At 53.5% G+C, this 16531-nt stretch overlaps 1 protein-coding gene across 3 annotated transcripts in view; it reads right to left on the bottom strand.

The window, feature by feature from the left end:
* Positions 1–8738, bottom strand: part of KIAA1671 — a 142197-nt gene extending 133459 nt beyond the window's left edge. For 2 of the 3 annotated variants that reach the window (XM_079762599.1, XM_079762601.1), the window contains exon 1: positions 8658–8738. The gene's annotated coding sequence lies outside the window, so the exon portion shown is untranslated. The remainder of the gene's footprint in view (positions 1–8657) is intronic. The other variant, XM_079762600.1, reaches the window with a different exon arrangement.
* Between the last annotated feature and the right edge of the window lie 7793 nt (positions 8739–16531).

The raw sequence follows: 16531 nt of genomic DNA, 5'->3' as shown, positions 1-16531 counted from the left end.
TAAAGGACCTGATAACATGAACAAAGCCATGTATCATAGGAACTGGAATATAAGAAACAGTCTGCCAATGCAAATTATTATTACTGCCACTATTTCTGCCTGTGCTGCAAACAAGAAAGATTTATATTGTAATTTATAAAGCAATTCTTTGGTATGACTTACACTTTCTTTTTTTTTTTTTTTTTTAACACCAGCTGATCTTTTTACGGGGAAGGACTCCAGGAGTTTCACGGGCAGCTAACGCACCTAATCCCACAATGACCCCACGGGGGAAAATCTTAGCATCTTCTTTCTGTAGATGGGGACTGAGGCTCAGCGAGGCTAAGTCACTTGCTCAAAGTCACACAGCAATGATGTGGTGGAGATGGGACGGAACAGTAGGCCAGTCCAGCTCTGCCCTGCTTCACCACTGGGGAGGGAGAGTCAGGGCACAGGGGCTGCGGTCGGGCTGCACAGATCCACATTCCCCCCCTCCCAGTAGCGGCCTTGGGCATGCAACTCCCTCTCTGAGCCTCAGTTTTCCCATCTGTAAAATGGGGACACGAGAATCACGTAAAACAATGATGTGCACAGTACCTAGGACAGAATGGATACTCTCTGCTTATTGTTTTTATTCTACAGTGGAGAACAGTGACTGCTCTCAAAAGCCAGGCCTCGGGAGATGGAGGCAAGGCTGCCTCAGTCCTCTCCTTCAAGCTTCTGAAGGCACAGGGGCCAGGACAGGAGCCACCGGCGACACAGAAGTCGAAGGCTGTCCCCTCTCGCCCCCTAGGACACCTTGGCCCATCTGAGACTCACTTCACAGACAAGGAAACGCTCAGCGAGGTGAAGGGGCATGCCCAGGGCCACACAGGAATGCCACACCTGTGCCACTCCGAACTCTCAACCTCCTGACCCAGCTTCCTTCAGAAGCCACCATTTTCCCCAAAACAGCACAGGATTCGCCATGTAACTGACACGGGGTAAACGGTTGCCCAATGAACGAATGAATGAAGGAGGGGTGACTTCTAACCCCGCACCTGGGTCGATGGCCTCCTGCAGAGTCCCATAATCATGGGGCTCCCTGAAGCCTGCTGGGTGCTTCCACTCGGGAACAGTGTGACTGTCCCTTACATGCAGAGCTCCCCGGACTCTTCCCGGCCGGACTGCAGCAGCTTCAGGTTCAAGGGTGCTGAGTGGCTGGTTGAGGCCCTTGGTTCCTCCCTGGCTAGTAAGGCTTGCTCTGAGGAGAGGACCAGGTAATGAGGGACCCATCAACAGGCCCTCCAGACACAGCAGAAGAGGAAAGCACCTGCTCTAGAAGCATCTGCCTCCCGACCCCGGCCAGGTAGCTCAGTTGGTTAGAGCATAGAGCATCGAACTGATACGCCAAGGTTGCTGCCGGTTTGATCCCCGGTCAGGGCACGTACAAGAATCAACCAAAGAATTACATAAATAACTCTCTCTCTCTCTTTCTTTCTCTAAATTCAATAAATAAAAAGTCAAAAATAAATAAATAAAAAGCATCTGCCTCCTCACTCCTTCCCCCAAGGCCCTGGTGTCTCCCAGAACGAGAAGCAACCCCCCTGGGGCTTTCACAGTCTAATAACAGTATCTACACTAATAAAAGAGTAACATGCTAATTGATCGTACCTTCGTGACACCCACCAGCCAATCAGGAGTGAGTATGCAAATTAACCCAACAAAGATGGCAGGTTAATTTGCAGGCACCGAGCAGCCGGGCGGGACGCTTGCGTCATCACCATGGCAACGACACAGGCGTTCTGCACCACCCTAGCTGCTCCGGGGCTCTGGGCAGCGTGGGAAGGCAGAAAGGTGGCCAAAGCAGGAAGGCGGCTCTAGGAGGGAGGGAAAAGGCGGCTCCAGCCAGAGCCAAGTGGTGCTGGCAGCCAGGGGAAGGAAGGCCCATTCTTGCACGAATCTTCGTGCATTGGGCTTCTAGTTAGTAATAATGACACAACTAGCTAATGCCCATCCATTCATTAGCAGGTACTACATATTAACTCATTTAATATGCATCAACTTCATGAGGCAGGCACTGCTGTTACTCTCATTGTACAGATGAGGAAACTAAGGCATCGAGAGGTTTACTGCTCAGGCCAAGGTCACACAGCTGGAAAGTAGTGGAGCTGGGATTTGAACCCAGGCAGTCTGGATCTGGGTCCCCAGTAATATCCACAAGGGTTCTTGGGTAATGTCTAATTCTGCAACCAATTCTGCAGAACCAATACCCAATTTTACAGAATTCCTCATTCCACCCAACCAGGACCCTCTTAGCTCCACAATCACAGGCACTGTTTATTTATCATCTAGTTCATGCCAAGTCCTTCCCGCTAATGACACAAGCACCCTGTATCCACCTTACAAACAGGCAAATGAGGCTGAGAGAAGCGATGAGACTGGTGGAAGGTCACATGACCCCTAGGGCCGGAGCTGGGATCTGGACCCAGGTCTGTCTCCGGTGCAGCCTCCCTTGGCCTCACCATGTGCTCCCACTCCACGGGCTACAGGTGCCACCGCCTGAGGAGCTGTAAACCACACCCAGAGCAAAAGTCGTCATGGAGACAACCATCCCTCCCCTTCACATCTCGTGTCACAGGCATGAAGCACCTCTTTACCCACTCACAGCAGCTCTGTCAGATAGAATGCGTTATTCCCATTTTCCAGATGAGGAAACTGAGGCTCAGAGAGGCGAACCGCCTATCCCAGGTCATAAACTCAAACCAGGTCTTCTTACCCAGAGTCCTGTTCCGATGTGTCCCACACAAGTCGCGAGCCACAACTCCCACCACCACTCAGGGCAGACCCTTCTCCCCTGCATGGACCCATGCTGCCCCGTCAGAAACATGACCTTGGCAGGCTGTATTAACTTCTCAGAAAGTTCATCCTGACTCCCTCTCTGCCTCCTCCATGTTGGGCATGGTTACGTGACTTGCTTTGGCCGACAGAATGAGGTCAGAAGTGAAACGTTCCCAGTTCCAAGTGGAAGCATTCAGAGGCACTGGGGGTTCCCGTTGGGCTCCCTGGTTGGCTGCTGCTTGTCAGCCTGGATATCAAGATGAAGATACACGGGGCAGACATGAACCCAAAGGCCGGAGTCCAGCCTGCCGGCCAAGCCCAGCCACAACTCGCAGACCCACAACCATGAAACGGATGCTCGCTATTAAAGGCCACTGCGATTTGGGAGACGTTTGTTACGCACCACTACCATAGAAAAACCTGACTAATACAAGGACCACGTATCTCCAGAAGGAAGCATGAGGACTTGTGTATACATGGGCAAGTATCTTCCAAGACACAGTCCCCAGCCAGCTGGATTAAAAACAAAGAGCCATAAAACCTGCTGCCTGGAGGAACTATAGCCTTCCCTACCGCCACGCCAGAGGCTGTATCCCATGGCCACTGATAAGACACAGCCATCCACTGTGCGCTCTCACTGAAATGTACAAACGGGGTGGCTGTGGCGCTCTCTCTCTCTCTCTCTCTCTCTCTCTCTCTCTCTCTCTCTCACAGCCTTGGTGGGAGTGTGAAAGGTACAACTACCCCAGGGAAACTGGGCAGGCTAGATCACCATTCTAAACGGGCTTTATCCCAGCCTGGGATAAAGTTCCCCATCCTGAAATCTGCCCTCCAATCGACCGCAGTCAGTGTGCAAAGACGCGGACAGGGAAGTTTATTGCAGTGCTGCATCGTCACAGCAAAAAACAACTCAATGTCAGCCAACGGGGGATCTGCTCCATGGCAAACAGCACCTTCGTGCTTTGGAGCGCCGCTCAGCTTTCTAAACGAGTGGGCTTAAGTCAACACATTCGGAAATGGGACCGTGCCCAAATCTATTTTTAACTTAAGTGCGAAATTTGTTGTTTTATGGTTGCTGTGAAAAGGCTATGTCTGCATATGCTGATTCATTTGTTTATGCCACCACGATGAACTGGAGGAAACGGGAGTGAATGAAGGCAGACAGGGGTTCTGCCTTCTGGGAGTGTAAAGGCTAGAGGAGGAAGAGGCGAGAATAACAAGTCCACTAAGATCGCCACAAACAACAAGGGTGGTAACTGCAATGCACACGGCCTGAGCACTGGCCGTGTACCAGCCCCCCCTCATTTACTCCTCACTGCACCCCTCCGAGGCAGGATCCCTCATTATCCCCTGTTACTGACAAGGAGACTGGGGCTGAGAGAGGTTAAGCCACTTGCACGAAGTCACACAGCCAATAAGGGGTGGAACCCAGATTCAGTTCCCTCTGTCAGGCTGCAGCGTGGATGCAAAACCATTTAGACAATTAGCAGAGTGTGATAAGGGCTGGGGTGGGAAAGTCACGCTTCACTTAAGACAATATCATTTTTGCCATCTTTGAAGTGTTTGGTATCCTGCCAGGTATGTGTTATTTTCACAGCATGTGAATACATCACTTCTGACTCAGTGACGTGAACATCCAGAGTTCATGCTTAGGGGACATATTACATGTTATTTTCATAATACTAAACAGACAGATAGGAAAGAGAGCGATAGACAGATACGGTGTGTATCACATCTGACTCAGTCATGTAAACACCCAAAGATCACACTTTGGGGATGTATCTCCTATTCTTAACGGAGACAAGGCCATAGAACATTTCGAAGATCATTATCGGAGCAGTTCACACTACCTCCAGGGGTCATGTGAGACCGTGTGTATGCTGCCTCACTTAGCCGTGTCCCTCCCTCCCTCCCATCCAACTGACCAGATTCCTGAGGGCGGGCTCCCAAGGACAGGGGCTCTTTGGAATTGCCTGGGTAAGATGCTCAATCATTCATCACACTGAAGGAAACCGTGTATGACTCAGGGGTCCTCAAACTTTTTAAACAGGGGGCCAGTTCACTGTCCCTCAGACCGTTGGAGGGCCGGACTATAGTTTAAGAAAAACTATGAACAAATTCCTATGCACACTGCACATATCTTATTTTGAAGTAAAAGAACAAAACGGCAAAAACACCCGCATGTGGCCCGCGGGCCATAGATTGAGGACGCTTGGTGTATGTTGTGCACGTGTATACCTCAACTCAAAGGCGGCTAGCTTCCTTTTGAATGACAGGAGTCTGAGCAGTGCGAGTTGCACAAAAAAATAATAAATATTTTTTTATTGATATCAGAGAGGGAAGGAGAGAAACATCGATGATGAGAATCATTGATTGGCTGCCTCCTAGATCAAGTCCGAAATCTGGGCACATGCTAAGACTAGGAATCAAACCATGACCTTCTGGTTCATAGGTCAATGCTCAACCACTGAGTCACACGGACTGGGCAATAAGTAATATTTTTAAAAGAGCTTAGGACAGGCCCTGGCCAGGTAGCCCGGTTGGGTAGAGCGTCATCCTGAGAAGCCAAGGTTGCAGGTTCGATCCCTGGTCAGGGCACATACAAGAATCAACCAATGAATGCATAAGAAAGTGGAACAACAAATCAATGTTTTTTGTCTCTCTCTCTCTCTCTAAAAATCAATCAATGAAAAGCGGCTGTTCTGTTATGTGCTTTACCCATAGTCTCTCCAATCCTCCCACTTCACAGAAGAAGAAACTGAGGTTCCAAGAAGGAAGTGGCTTGTCTGGGGTCACACTTCTCTAATCTGGATGGGTGAGTGTGGGAAGGAACGCGACCTCCTGGACAGCCATCCACTTGTCTTCCTCTCTATCCCAAACCTGCTAAAGCCTTCCTGTTTGGGTATTTAGGGAGGGGCAGGGACGTGCAAAGAGAATTTTAGTGGCAGATGGTCTAACACACCCTTCGTTCTGGATGTACCAATCAATATGTAATTCTCCAAATGAGCTGTGCCTCTGCCTGTGCTGCTCTTTCTGCCTGGACTGTTCATTCTCCCCTCCTTGCCTCCTCCTTGAAAACAGCTCAAGTGTCACCTGTGGTCACCGCCCTCCCTCACCCCCTCCACCTCTACACACATCCTGCCTGAAACACATCCTAATGCCAGACTATATTAATAATCATGCCCATTGCTCAGTGAGCACAGACCAGTGCAGACACTGCCCAGCATTTCCATGCACTGGTTCACTGAACTCACATGACAAGCCTATCATGAGCCCATTTTACAGATGAGGAAGCCGAGTCTCAAAACAAGTACCCTGCCCAAGACCACAGCCAGGAAGGGGCAGGGCCAGGATTTGGCTCCAAACCCCCCTGGTTGGCTCCCTCCTTTCCATCCCTGCTTTCTCAGGAAAGCTCCCAGGTTTCTCCCTGTTTCTCTTCCCAGGCCCTAACACCCTAACACCAACCTCTTCTTCCCACAGCAAGCTCTCCAATAACTAAACCCTGGACCTCTTCCCCCCCCCCCCCCCAACCTCCATCCTGAAGGCATCAGCCCCTCCTCCCATTATCACAACTGCCCCCTTCTAAACAATTGCTTCCTTTCATAAAGGCTTTACCCCTCCATTAAGGATGTGACTGCCAGTGTCTTGAAGTACTTGTTGAATGGATGAATGAATGGATGGATGAATGAATGAACATTTAAAATATTCTGCAGGGGGCTCTTTTTCTCAGTGGATCAGAGATGAAACAGGTGATGCTGACATGGGAGAAATGCTCAGGGCCAGACAGTGGGATCCTCTATTCTCTTGCCAAGGTCAGCCCTGAACAAAAGCCAGCCCCCAGGACCTCCAAGGGGAACGAGAGGCCCTTCCAGCCTCAGAATCTGGGGTGAGGGCTGCACCCCCGTCAAGAGCCAGCACAGCTGCCTCCCTGGACTGGAGGGCAAGCTGATTACTCCACAGCTAGAATGTAATGCCAGGAGGACAGATCCTATACTGCCCTGGGTCATAGCACGTCTATAGTGACTGCCGCATAGTAGGTGCTACACACACACACACACACACACACACACACACACACACACGGGTGACTAAATGAGGCAGCTCACGTGCCCAACTGAAACATGTGCCCAGACACTGTATTGAAAGCCGGCTCCCCTCTCAGGTAATTGCACCCTTGTCGAGCATGTAGATCCTTTAAAAAAACACCTTTAGGGATTCCCCCTAAAACCACCAGGACGGGAGCTGGTGTCTGCACAGCTCCCTGGGGAACTGTCCCCGGGGTGAGATGCCTGTGTCTGGGGGTGAATGCACGTTTGTCCTGGAGCCTCGATGGATCAGCAAAGGGAAAGCTGGGCCGAGGGAGAGAAGGCTTATCCAAAGGCCCTGGTTACTGATTAGCCAAACCCCAGAGCTTCTCACTGCAAGGACTGGAGGAGGGTGGGGTGGGGTGGGGTGGGGAGGGTGGGGTGGTGGGGAGTTAGAGGCAATCAACCCCTTCGGAAGAAAGACCAAGTTAAACATCTCTCTAACCCTCTGCAGTTTACAAAGGCAACAAGTTGGGTTCCAGGAGCCCTCCCTCAGATACTGCCGAGAAAGCACAGGGGATGGGATGTGGGAGAGGAGGGGTCACAAATGAGGGCCCACTAGGATCTGTTCCATGCCTATTATACCCACTCATCTTCTTTCCAGCCAAAGAAGAGGGAGGGTTGTGGTCCCCACCCTCACCTGATGTTGCTCAGAGGAAAGGCCTGAACTCAGAGAGGTGAAGAGTTTTGCCCAAGGTCACAAAGAAGCTGCAAAGAAAAAGCCCCGTCTTTGTGCAACAGGTACAAGCCCTTTCCTTTCCAAAGGTAATGGCTGCTCCCTGCGAGAGAAACTTGTCCAGCGGCAGGAGGCTTTGGCCACCTAGGCGAACCGCAGAGGTCGCACGCTCCGCTCCGGGGCTCAGAGCAGGGTTTCAGGGCGCGGCGCCCCAGCTGGAGGAGAGTGTGTGTGCCAGGAGGGTGTGGAAAGGTCAGGCTTGGGTGGGGGTCAATGCGCCACTTCCCTTCCCTAGGGCCCCGCCTGCAGCCCCTGGCGGCGCCGCCAGAGGGGTGGGGACCGACGGAACCCGCCGGGGAGCTCCGGAGCCTGAGCCCTAAACCGATCAGGGTGCCTCAGCCCCGGGAAGGCGTTAGGAGCGGAGCGCAGGCCGGGCGGGGAGGGCGCGTCCAGAGCCCAGGCGCCCGCGGGCCCGGCGCGCGGTCTCTCCTGGGCCCCGGCTGCCCGCAAAATCCCTTTGCCCGGAGCTCCGCTTCGCTCGGCACCCGGTTCCCCAGTGTCCACCTCCTGGGTCTCCAACCCGCACCGACGTCCATATATTAGCAGCTCCAGGCTGGGTACCCCGGATCTGCAGCGACCCCCCAGCTCCCGACCACCAGATTTCCTCTTGGACCAGCGTGAGGGGTGAGGGGGGCGCGGGGGGGGGGGGAATACTAGATTCTAGCCTCCAATCACCGTTCACCGTCACCCCCAGGCTGGAACCGAGTGGAACCCCAGGCCGCCGGCCCCCGACCCCTTCTGGGATCTTCAACCGGGTGGCGCGGGACCTACCCGCGGGATCCACTCCCTGGTCTCGGGAAACAGATCTCCTCGGTCCCAAATCGGGATTGCCCCCTCCCCGCAGACCCGGAGCCCGGGGAGATCCACTGGGTCTCCCCGCCTCTTCCCCGGCCAACTTTGCCAACTTTTCTCCCGGGGCCTCAGCCGAGCAGAACTTAGTGGCCACCGCCGGCCGCAGCCTCCCCAGCCCCCTCGATGGCCCGGGACAGGGGGCATTTGGCCGGCCCCCACCCCCCCGCGGCCGCCGCGCAACCTACCCTGGAGCCGCCGTCACCGCCGGCCCGCGGCGCGCCGCCACCTGCCCGCAGCCCACAGCACCTGCCTTCGCCGCCCGCGGCCCCGCGCAGCCTAGCCTGCTGGGGGCGGGGCTTGGGGCGGGGAAGCGCCCCCCGTCGTCATGGGAACCGCGGCGGGCGGCGCCTGCGCGGAGAGCCCCAGGGCGGAGCGTGACTTGCCGGACCCGCGCTGGCCCGCGGGCTCGGGGGCCCGAGGACGGTCCGGCGGGTCAGAGGTCGCGAGTCCTCCCAGGACACTCCTCGGGGAAACGCCCCAGGCCCCAGAGGCCGGAACGTGCCGTGCCCGACTCGGAATATTGTTCGTGGTCCTGCCACCGTTCCCTGGGCGATTCCCCGGATCCCCCACAACGGACACTAACGCGCCGCCGAGTCTGCGCCCCCCCCGCCCCCCCGAGAGCCTAATGCAGCCGGGGACCTCAGGAGGCGCTCGGTAAAGGCTCGCCCATGGAACCGCTCGCCCGCCAGAGAGCGGGCGGGGTCTGCGCGATTCACTGGCGCCCCCTGGTGGCGAGCTTGGAGACTGCACCCAGGGCCGGGAGCCTGGCCTGAGTTCCCCAAGTTGGGGCGCCTGCCCTATGCCAGTCTCCGCCATTGTGTTGAAGTGGGGGCTGAGGAGTGAGGCGTGTAGACAAGTTGAGAAAATCGGTGGAGGTCGCTCTTGAATGGAAAATGCCGGTTTTGCTATCCTTGACTCATTTCATTCCATAGATCTGTATTAAGCACCTACTGTATGCTGGGTGCTTGGGGACATAGTGGTGAAAGCAGCCTGCAAGTTCCAGGCACTGGTGGAGTTTACACACATTGTCAACAGTAACTGCACAAATTTAATTGCATTTGTGACACGTGTTCCTAGGGAAACATACGGAGCATGAGTAACGGAAGGTCCTAAAATCATATGTACATTTTGTAAATCAGACAATAACGTTAGAGAGGGGGGAAAAACATCAGTGTGGCCTCAGGAGAATTGGCAGGGAGCTCTCTGACCTCGTGTGTGTATGGGGTGTGTGTGTGTGTGTGTAGAAAGGGAACTCCTGTTACAGGACATACACACCACACCACTGTTTCACTGAATCTGCACAGCAATCCTTTTGAAGTTACAATCACCACCCCCCTTTTACAGCCTCGGTGAGCTGGAGGCTCCATGTCAGAATATTCTCCTTTATCATCTGGATGTCTTGAGCACAGTGATCAATGGGGCCCAATTCCATGGCTTTTAAATACGACTTCAACTCCCAGGGAGAAGTGTGTGTGGCAGGAGTCAGAGAATGGTCTGATAGGATACCTGCTGCCTCTCCTCTCTAACCTCATGGGAACTTTCTATCTTTCCTGGGCAAATCTCAGTCAACCAGAATGTGTGGGCTGAGGGTTCTGTTTAACTGAATGCCCCTCAACACCTCATCCAACTTAGTCCTTCACCTTGGCATCTCCCCTCTATCCTAGAATTTAAGAATGGGAGAGAGAAGATAGCCTCCCTACTGACATTACCTGCGGAAACCCCAAACCCAGTTGTATCCCCAGCCCTGACCAGCTTCGCCAACGCAACTCTAATCCCCAAAAGGCCCAGTGTCAACTCTTCTACCCCTGTCAAGCTTTGAGGGGTACCAAACTACAACTCCCAGAGCCCTCCTGGCCCCAGAAGAGGCGGGACTTCCTGGCAGTCCCACCTTAGCTGATTTCCCCCCTCATTCCTGTGTCCTCTCTCCCAGGCATGAGGCTGCCAGCCAGGACACACCCAGAGATTATACTCTGACCAAGGAGGTGTCAGGTTGTACATTGTTTCCAGAGCCAACACCCCACCCCCCATTCCCAGTCCTGGCTCTTCTCTTCCTAATGATAGAGGACAGTGCCACCCAGGGACTTTCCCAGAACCCCTTGTCTGCCATCTTCAACCCCCTCTTCCAGGAAGTCTGTCCTGATTTGGCTGACTCTTCTCAGACTCTCTGGCAGTTCTGTCCAATAGCATTTGTGCAATGACAGAGATGTTTTATGTCTGCGCTGTAACATTAGCCACAGATGACTGCTGAAAATTTGATATGCGACCAGTGCGACTGAGGAACTGAATTTTAAATTTCATTTAATTTTAATTAAATCTAAATAGGCATATGTGGCTATGGTTCCCATATTGAACAGTAACCCACACACTCCTTGGCAAAGACCATATTCATGGGTTTTGGCCAGCATATATTTATCCACTTTGTTTCTCCTATAATTTACCTGCTTCTTGATAATGACAGCCAATATAATCTTTGAAACATTTTCCCTCAAATCCTTCAGATCTTAGCTTTAACATCAACTCCTCTGAGAAGCCATTCCTACCATCCTTGACCACCATGCCTAGCCCCTGAGTCTTCTCAAGCACTGATAACACCATAGTATAATTGCCCAATTACTTCTCTGCCTCACTTTCTAGACTGTGAGCATCTTGGGAGCAGAGACTAGCAGAGAACCTGGAACAGTTGACACTCAATAAATATTCTTGGAATTCAATGTTGAATAAATGTTTTCACATGATACAACCAGCACCTGGTTCAAAGTAGTGATACTAATGAAAACTATCATTTGTTGAACAATCCTATAATAGCTGCTCTATTATTATCTCCCCTTTGCAGACGAGGGATCTGAGGCTCAGAGAGGTTAAGTAAATTGCTCAGGGTCACACAGCCAGCATCTCTGAGTTCCCCCAGAAAACAGAGCCTGAGGCAAAACTTCTATGCTAATGCTTTCCTGGGGATGTAATCTGGACCCAACAGAAATGAAGGAAAGGGGGCTGTGAGGCAGGGAAGGAGGAAAAACAAATACAAATCATGCCTTACTGAGTTGGCCACAGCGTCTCAAAAAAACACATCCGAGAGTTCTGTCACTCAGGGTGTCTCCGCAGAAGCCACAGGAAACATTGCAGGGATGAAGGGCAAGAACTTCATCTGCAGCGCGTCCCATCTCCTGTTCACCATTAGTCACCGTGGAGCCCAACTGCTCCTCACTTCTGCGTGGTGTTACCTGAGCCTTAGGGCAGCCAAAAGGGAAGGCAGTTTCTTCACCTGAGTCTGGAAGAAGAGGCCAAGAGGTCCTCCCCTCCCCTGCCAAGAATTCCGGTCAGGATGGCTTGGGCGACAGCTGGGGATGCTGGGAGGCTGGGCCATAACTCAGACCATGCCACTTTAGGCGGAGCTGGCCACGTGACGGCAGCAACTGGCCCAGGCCACCCACGGTGGGAGGCAAGCGGAGACCACATGGCGTCCAGTGCCGCTGGGTGCCCGGGAAGGGTACAGCTGAGCACACCTGACCAGGTGCATCAGTCAAGCCTGATGCAGCGAGTAAACATCAGAACAGCTCGGGCTAACTCCCAAGCCCTTGAACAAATATTAATTGGGAGGGGAAAAAATGTATAAATAAATGACTGAACGGGTGGGAAAAAATCCCTGGCAATCACCTATTCCAAGTGTCCTCATTTTATAGGCGAAGAAACTGAGGCCGAGAGAGGCAGAGATGCCCTCACCAAGGTCACCCGAGTGTAGTGGCAGAGCTGGGACTTGAACCTCCGTCTCATGGTTCACTGAACCCTCCAACGGGTACGTGCTCATTGGTCACCCAGCATTTCCAGCATTACAGTGACACCTCTGGTTCTCACCTGCCCAGCATCCACCCCCCAACCTCTGCCACCAGCACCTCGGTTTTCCTCCTAAAAACCACCCCCCCCCACCTTTTACTCCATATAGTTCCAGTGGGGTGAATGAACCTCCTGACATGCCTACCCGGTCCCCAATATCCAGCCCTCAACACCAATCCTAGGGTGCAGGACCTAAGTCTGGCCATCAGAACATCCCATTTCCCTGGCCACAGTGATTGGCTCCCGGGGTGGGCACGTGATCCAAGTTTGTCCAATGAGAGTTCATCACAATATTTGCTGCAACTATGTGCAGGGGAGCTTTTTTTATTTTCCCTCTGGGGTTGCTAAGCCTCAGAAGGTCAGCCTGGAGCCACCAGAAGCCAACGCCGTGAGGGAGAATGTGCCCGAGAGTGAAGCCACCCCAGCAGAGACGGAGAGCGAGCGAGGTCCTGAGCTGCTTGCTGCCCATGCCTAAAGCGGCACCATAGCATTTCCAGCATGTAGCCCAATGCATTTCCCATTGCTCCCGGAGCCAGCTGGAGTTGCACCTGCATCGCGCATAGCAGAAAACAAGACCAGCACCCGCTCTGCAAGTCTTACGCCGGATGCTGGGGTAAAGACTTTTCATTAGATGCAGTGCCCATAACTTTCACAGCCTGCAGGGGAGAGCCTCGGGACCCAGAGAAATACGTAAATCTGTTCGCAGGACTAGAATGACCAAGGCAGAAAGGGAGAGAGCACAGTGGCAAGAAGGTCCACCCTGAGGTTTAGGTGTGGAGCGGTAATCCCTGTTCATGCCTTCTCCACCCAGAAGCACCACACCCTCGCCCGCTTTGATTTGGGGCTGGCTTTACCCTCTTTGCCCAGCCCACCAGACAGCCTAGAATGAAAGGCTGTTGACTGAAGGAAGTGGGAAGAAACATACACACACCCCCAGCTTATCACACACCTGGGCTTTGTTCACTGACCTGAGCGTTTCCCTCAGAGGCAAGGAGACATCGTACGAGGTCACAGACGTAGCCTAACACCGGAGCCCACGCAGAAGAGGCAACGGTAGAGGGGCTTGACCTGAAGCGCGGTGAGTCTGGAAGCAAGAGTGTTCTGAGGTCAGGAGGGAAGTATTACCCAGGGGATGGGCTTCAGGGGTCCGTGAGCCCTGGAAATTACATACACTATTGTGTGTGTGATGTGGTGTGTGTGTGTGATGTGGTGTGTGATGTGGTGTGTGTGTGTGAGATGTGGTGTGTGTGTGTGTGTGTGTGTGTGTGTGATGTGGTGTGTGATGTGGTGTGTGTGTGTGTACATGAGCCTGCATGGGGGAATGCATCCAGCGTTTTAAATCCCGTTTTCAAAGAAATCCATCACATCTGAAAGGTTAAGTTGCTGGTGTAGGACTTGGCCATCCTTCTGGAGGTGGGTGTCTTAGTCTGTTCAGGCTGCTGTTAACAAAGTACCACAGACAGAGTGGCTTGTAAACAACACAAATCTAGCTGTCATCGTTCTGGAGGCTGGGAGGCAAGTCCAAGATGAGACGTAGGCAGACCTGGTGTCTGGGAAGAGCCTACGTCCTGGTTCATAATGGCCTCCCAAGGAGGAAGAGGCAAGGGCGTTCTCTGAGGTCTTTTTTACAAGGTGCTAATCCCACAAGAGGGCACCACCCTCATGGCCTCACCTCCTCCCAGAGGCCCACCTCCTATGGCCATCACCTTGGGGGTTAGAATTTCAACATATGAATTGGGGGAGGGGGAGAGGGAGGCACACAAAGACTCACTGCACTGCAATGGGGAAACTGAGGCTCTGAGCCATTACATTGCCTAACGAGACCCAGCTCGCACAGCCAACTTGTAACAGAGCCTGGAAAAGAACCAGAAGTCCAGCTTCCTTGGCTGTGCCACTCACTGGGAGGAGACACAGGGTGCAGGTTAAAGTCCTCCCCGGTCCGACTTGCCCATCTTCAGATCTCAGCCTGGACATCACGTGCCCCCGGCTGGATCAGGTGCCCCTGCTCCGTGCCTGCCCCAAACATGGCCCTGCGCCTTCTCTCGGTGTGGGGCTTGCCTTTCGCTTCTGTTCATCAAAGGGCTGGTGAAATGCACACCTCAAACTTCACTTAGGCTTCATCACACTCAGATACCTGTCCCTCTCCTAGCAACCCTGCCTCCCCCGTCTCAGTAATGGCAGCTCCCCTGTCCCAGGTGCCAAGGTCAAAAGCCCTGGGGGCATCGTTGCCTCCTCAAGGTCTCTCACACTCCAAGTCCACTCCATCAGCAATTCCGGCTGGCTTGACCCTTGACCTTCAACAAAGATCTAGACTCCATCCACTCCTTCCCCGCCCTCCCTCTCTGCCCCTCCACCCCATCCAGCAGCGCCCCTCACCTGACTGTCTGAAGCTGCCTCCTCACTGCTTCTCTCTTGTCCTCCCTTCCACCCACTCTTCATCCAGCAGCAAGATCGATCTTAAAACACAAGACAGGTCATGTGACTCCTCGGCTCATGACCATTGGAAGACTCCCCAACTCACTCAGAAATCACAGCCAGAGATCTCCATGGCCAACGAGGCCCACCACTCACCTCCTTCCTCGTTCCTTCCAGTCACCTGGGCCTTTGCTTCCTCAAACATGCCAGCACCCGCTCACCCCAGGGCCTTTGCACTGCTCCTCCCTCTGCCTGGAATATTCCTCCCCCACACGCCCACATGGCTGCCTCCCTCAGCTCTTGCTCAAAGGTCACCTTCTTTGAGGCTTCCATGCCCATGCCCCATCACTCACCTCCCCCCTTCTCTGCTCATTTTTCTCTGGCACTTATTAACACCTGGCCCCTTATTTGTTGACTTGTTTCTTTTCTTACTGTCTTCTCCACAAAAGTGTGAGCCCCTCGAGGGCAGTCATTTTGCTAAATCCCCAGCACCTAGAACAGTTCCTGAGTGGATGGGTGGGAGGGTGGGGTGGATGGGTGGATGGAAGGACAGATGGGCCATATTTGTTCTATCCTGTTTATCTGTCTGGCCCACAAAGCCCTAAGCTCCTTGAGGGCAGGGACTTGTGTTCTGTTCACACTGTATCCGTGAGGGTTGCACAGAGCTGGGCACGTGTAAACTGAATAAATGATGAACCCCTTCAGCTGACCGAGGAGGATATGGAAGCCAGGATGAGAGAGGGACTTGGCTTGGGGACCTCACAAGGCACTAGCAGCCACCTCTGAACTCCCAAGTCCCAGCTCTCCCGTGCTGGCTGACGAGGGCTCCCCCAGGACTGCCCATGCTCCCTGGCTGCAGCAGAGGGAGGGGCGACCGCCCGGGCAGCCCCAGGAAACCACTGGGGTGTTTGCCTTTTAATCTAATTCTTTAATCTCACTTTGGGCTTAGGGCCCAGAGTCAGGCGCCCGATACCCTGGGTGAAAGTCGCTGGTCCGCCGCTCTGGCAGGTGTAAAATTAGCCTTCACTTTGTCATCTGTGAAACGGGAACCGAGACAACAGCGCTTACCACCCAGCAGCCCTGAGGCTTCAATGAAACAAGATGCCCCACGTGGTCAGCACGGGGCTGGCAGGTGCTCAAGAAGCGCTGACCCAGTGGTCGGCAAACTCATGAGTCAACAGAGCCAAATATCCTCAGTACGATTGACATTTCTTTTGAGAGCCACATTTTTAAAACTTAAACTTCTTCTAACGCCACTTCTTCAAAATAGACTCGCCCAGGCCGTGGTATTTTGTGGAAGAGCCACACTCAAGGGGCCAAAGAGCCGCATGTGGCTCGCGAGCCGCAGTTTGCCGACCACGGCGCTGACCGCCACTGACAATTAAGTGCTGAGCGGGAGGAGAAATGGCCCAGTCCCTTGCAGGCGTCCCTTAGCTTGGAGTCCAGCTCAGGGGAGCCTGGCCGGATGTGGTTTTGGGTTATAATGCCTCATTTAGCTTTCTGGGCACCTGGACAGTCGGCGTGATTTTCCCAGGTGACATTGAGCACATTATCTGGAGAACAAAACTCCTTTCAAGGTCAGAAACGCCCGGAGAGCCACTGGGACGGCCAAAGAGGCAAAATCACGGGCCTCGGGCCGCCTGGGCTCCCCGGCTTCCTGGCTGGAATTACACCCCTTGGGCTCCTGCCAAACGCCAAGGAGAGGCTGGTTTTGGTGGAGGAGGGAAAACAAATCCATCTTCCCTCATTCAAAGGGCCACCTCTCACTTGCTGGATAGCAGCCACGAGGTTATTCTAATCCTGGGAATAAAAA

The sequence above is a fragment of the Cnephaeus nilssonii genome (assembly GCF_951640355.1).
Source record: "Cnephaeus nilssonii genome assembly, chromosome: 22".
Lineage (NCBI taxonomy): Eukaryota > Metazoa > Chordata > Mammalia > Chiroptera > Vespertilionidae > Cnephaeus > Cnephaeus nilssonii.
This window is presented reverse-complemented; position numbering and strand designations above follow the sequence as displayed.